This window comes from Triticum aestivum, chromosome 4A (genome assembly GCF_018294505.1).
Source record: "Triticum aestivum cultivar Chinese Spring chromosome 4A, IWGSC CS RefSeq v2.1, whole genome shotgun sequence".
Lineage (NCBI taxonomy): Eukaryota > Viridiplantae > Streptophyta > Magnoliopsida > Poales > Poaceae > Triticum > Triticum aestivum.
This window is the reverse complement of record NC_057803.1, coordinates 303,531,851-303,537,249: the sequence shown is the minus strand read 5'-3', so window position 1 is coordinate 303,537,249 and position 5,399 is coordinate 303,531,851.

Below are 5,399 nucleotides of genomic sequence, written 5' to 3'. Positions count from 1 at the left end.
TAATAGGTTAGTCCCAAAAATAATATAAAAGTGTAAAATAAAGCCCATTAACATCCAAAACAGATAATATAATAGCATGGAACAATCAAAAATTATAGATGCGTTGGAGACGTATCAAGCATCCCCAAGCTTAATTCTTGCTCGTCCTCGAGTAGGTCAATGATAAAAACGGAATTTGTGATGTGGAATGCCTCCTAACATATTTCTCAATGTAAGTTTTCTTTATTGTGGCATGAATGTTCAGATCCGAAAGATTCAAGATAAAAGTTTAATATTGACATAGAAATAATAATACTCCAAGCATACTAACTAAGCAATCATGTCTTCTCAAAATAACATGGCTAAAGAAAGTTATCCCTACAAAATCATATAGTCTGGCTATGCTCTATCTTCATCACACAAAATATTAAATCATGCACAACCCCGATGACAAGCCAAGCAATTGTTTCATACTTTTGATGTTCTCAAACTTTTTCAATTTTCACGCAATACATGAGCGTGAGCCATGGATATAGCACTATAGGTGGAATAGAATGGTGGTTGTGGAGAAGACAAAAAGGAGAAGATAGTCTCACATCAACTAGGCGTATCGACGGGCTATGGAGATGCCCATCAATATATATCAATGTGAGTGAGAAGGGATTGCCATGCAAGGGATGAACTAGAGCTATAAGTGAATGAAAGCTCAAAAAACAAACTAAGTGGGTGTGCATCCAACTTGCTTGCTCACGAATACCTAGGGCAATTTGAGGAAGCCCATCATTGGAATATACAAGCCAAGTTCTATAACGTAAAATTCCCACTAGTTTATGAAAGTGACAACATAGGAGACTCTCTATCATGAAGATCATGGTGCTACTTTGAAGCACAAGTGTGGAAAAGGATAGTAACATTCTCCCTTCTCTCTTTTACTCTCATCATTTTTTATTTGGGCCTTCTTTCTTTTCTTTTCTTTTGGCCTCTTTCTTTTTTTCCTTTTTTCGTATGGAGTCTCATCCCGACTTGTGGGGGAATCATAGTCTCCATCATCCTTTCCTCACTGGGATAATGCTCTAATAATGATGATCATCACACTTCTTTTTACTTACAACTCAAGAATTACAACTCAATACTTAGAAAAAAATATGACTCTATGTGAATGCCTCCGGCGGTGTACTGGGATATGCAATCAATCAAGAGTGACATGTATGAAAAAATTATGAACGGTGGCTTTGCCAGAAATACGATGTCAACTACATGATCATGCATGGCAATATGACAATGATGAAGCGTGTCATAACAAATGGAACGGTGGAAAGTTGCATGGAAATATATCTCGGAATGGCTATGGAAATTCCATAATAGGTAGATATGGTGGCTGTTTTGAGGAAGGTATATGGTGGTTTTATGGTACCGGCGAAAGTTGCGCGGTACTAGAGAGGCTAGCAATGGTGGAAGGGTGAGGGTGCGTATAATTCATGGACTCAACATTAGTCATGAAGAACTCACATACTTATTGCAAAAATCTATTAGTTATCGAAACAAAGTACTACGCGCATGCTCCTAGGGGGATAAATTGGTAGGAAAAGACCATCGCTCGTCCCCGACCGCCACTCATAAGGAAGGCAATCAATCAATAAATCATGCTCTGACTTCATCACATAACGGTTCACCATACGTGCATGCTACGGGAATCAAAAACTTCAACACAAGTATTTCTCAAATTCACAACTACTCAACTAGCATGACTCTAATATCACTATCTCCGTATCTCAAAACAATTATCAAGTATCAAACTTCTCATAGTATTCAATGCACTTATATGAAAGTTTTTATAATGCCTAAAAGAAAATTTCCATGTTGTTCTAAAGGACTCTCAAAATAATATAAGTGAAGCATGAGAGATCAATTATTTCTATAAAATAGAACCACCACCGTGCTCTAAAAGATATATGTAAAGCACTAGAGCAAAAACTATATAGCTCAAAAGATACAAGTGAAGCACATAGAGTCTTCTAATAAATTCTGATTCATGTGTGTCTCTCTCAAAAGGTGTGTAAAGCAAGGATGATTGTGGTAAACTAAAAAGCAAAGACTCAAATCATACAAGACGCTCCAAGCAAAACACATATCATGTGGCAAATAAAAATATAGCTCCAAGTAAAGTTACCGATGAACGAAGACAAAAGAGGGGATGCCTTCCGGGGCATCCCCAAGATTAGGCTTTTTGGTGTCCTTGGATTTACCTTGGGGTGCCTTGGGAATCCCCATGCTTAGGATCTTGCCATGCCTTGTTCCATAATCCAACAAATCTTTACCCAAAACTTGAAAACTTCACAACACAAAACTTAACAGAAAATCTCGTGAGCTCCGTTAGCAAAAGAAAACAAAACACCACTTCAAGGTACTGTAATTAACTCATTATTTATTTATATTTGTATTAAACCTAATTTATTCCAACTTCTCTATGGTTCATAAACTCCATTACTAGCCATAAATTCATCAAAATAAGCAAACAACACACGAAAAACAGAATCTGTCAAAAACAGAACAGTGTGTAGTAATCTGTAACTAACGCAAACTTATGGAACAACAAAAATTATAAACTAAATTGCTGGACGTGAGGAATTTATATATTAATCATATGAAAAAAGAACTAACTAAATATCACTCTCCAATAAAAAATGGCAGCAATTCTCATGAGCGCTAAAGTTTCTGTTTTTTACAGCAAGATCAAAAAGACTTCCCCAAAGTCTTCCCAATGGTTCTACTTGGCACAAACACTTATTAAACACAAAAAACACAACCAAAACAGAGGCTAGATAAATTATTTATTACTAAACAGGAGAAAAAAGCAAGGAATAAAAATAAAATTGGGTTTCCTCCCAACAAGTGCTATCGTTTAACGCCCCTAGCTAGGCATAAAAGGAAGGATAGATCTAGGTATTGCCATCTTTGGTAGGCAATTCTTCAATAAGACACATATAACTCCTAGGAGTTTCTTTCTTTTTATTAATTATGAAACTCCTAGGCACGAAATTGATAAAATCATTTGTAGCAAAAGGTTCCTTAAGGATAGTGAGAAAGTTGGGGTGAACACTTATGGATTTGAGGTCCGCATTTCCATTACTAGAAGTTTCACCCTTATTTTTAGGAACATACATCAATTTGGCAATCTTAGCATTAGGAGGAGTGTTTTTCACGGAAGAAAATGCAGATACTAGGCTGGTAATAATATCCTCAATTTTATCAATTCTAGTGGAATCTTGATCTATCTTTTCATTAACCATAGGTTCCTTTTCTTTAAAAAAATTAAGAGCAACTCCTACCTTAGATCTATATTGGGTAATTTGGTTATGGATCTTTCTATCCAAATTTTCAATCAACTCTATGGTGGCAACTTTATTTTCAATAATTTCAAGCCGTTGCATCATGTGTTCCAAAGTTAAAATAGTTCCATTAACCAAAAGAGGTGGCGGGCCAAACAAATCTATCATAGCATTATAAGAATCAAAAGTATGGCTACCCAAGAAATTTCCTCCGATAATGGTATCAAGAATATATCTATTCCGAGGAGTGATGCCTACATAAAAATTGCGAAGAAGAACGGAAATAGATGGCTTCCTAGTAGATCTATTTTGCGCATTGCAAACTCTGTACCAAGCATCTTTTAGATTTTCTCCCTTCCTTTGTTTAAAATTAAGAACTTCATTCTCGGCAGACAAAGCAGTAGATAAAGGACTAGACATAACGACGAAGCAAGCGGAAAAGAGGCGAACGGAAAGAGAGAGCGAAAGGAAAAGAGGGCGAATAAAACAACACGGGTGAATTGGGGGAGAGGAAAACGAGAGGCAAATGCAAATAATGTAATGCGAAGGATAAGAGTTGTGATGGGTACTTGGTATGTCTTGACTTGGCATAGATCTCCCCGGCAACGGCGCCAGAAATCCTTCTTGCTACCTCTTGAGCATGTGTTGGTTTTCCCTTGAAGAGGAAAGGGTGATGCAGCAAAGCAGAGTAAGTATTTCCCTCAGTTTTTGAGAACCAAGGTATCAATCCAGTAGGATACCACGCGCAAGTCACCTCGTACCTACACAAACAAATAAGAACCTCGCAACCAACGTGATAAAGGGGTTGTCAATCCCTTCACGACCACTTGCAAGAGTGAGATCTGATAGAGATGACAATAATAAGATAAATATTTTTGGTATTTTTATGATATAGATTGAAAGTAAAGATGGCAAAATAAAATAGATTGGAAACTTGTATGATGGAGAATAGACCTGGGGGCCATAGGTTTCACTAGTGGCTTCTCTCAAGATAGCATAAGTATTACGGTGGGTGAACAAATTACTGTCGAGCAATTAATAGAAAAGCGAATAATTATGGGAAATATCTAGGTATGATCATGTATATAGGCCTCACGTCCGTGACAAGTAGACCGACTCCTGCCTGCATCTACTACTATTACTCCACACATCGACCGCTATCCAGCATGCATCTAGAGTATTAAGTTCATAAGAAAAGAGTAACGCCTTAAGCAAGATGACATGATGTAGAGGGATAAACTCATGCAATATGATATAAACCCCATCTTTTTATCCTCAATGGAAACAATACAATATGTGTCATTTCCCTTTCTGTCACTGGGATCGAGCACCGCAAGATTGAACCCAAAGCTAAGCACTTCTCCCATTGCAAGAAAGATCAATCTAGTAGGCCAAACCAAACTGATAATTCGAAGAGACTTGCAAAGATAAACCAATCGTACATAAAAGAATTCAGAGAAGATTCAAATATTGATCATACATAAACTTGATCATAAACCCACAATTCATCGGATCTCGACAAACACACAGCAAAAGAAGATTACATCGAATAGATCTCCAAGATAATCGAGGAGAACTTTGTATTGAGATCCAAAGAGAGAGAAGAAGCCATCTAGCTACTAGCTATGGACCCGAAGGTCTGAGGTAAACTACTCACACATCATCGGAGGGGCCATGGAGCTCCGGAAAAGGTCCCAAGGTTGCGACGGTGGAAGTTGGGTTTTTTGGTGCTCATGGATGTTTTCGGGGTATATGGATATATATAGGAGGAAGAAGTTAGTCGGTGGAGCAACGAGGGGCCCACGAGGGTGGAGGGCGCGCCTAGGGGGTGGGCGTGCCGCCCTGCCTCGTGGCCTCCTCGATTGTTTCTTGACGTCCACTCCAAGTCCCCTGGATCACGTTTGTTCCAAAAAAACGCTCTGGAAGGTTTCATTCCGTTTGGACTCCGTTTGATATTCCTTTTCTGTGAAACACTAAAATAGGCAAAAAACAACAATTTGGCTGGGCCTCCAGTTAATAGGTTAGTCCCAAAAATAATATAAAAGTGTAAAATAAAGCCCATTAACATCCAAAGCAGATAATATAATACCA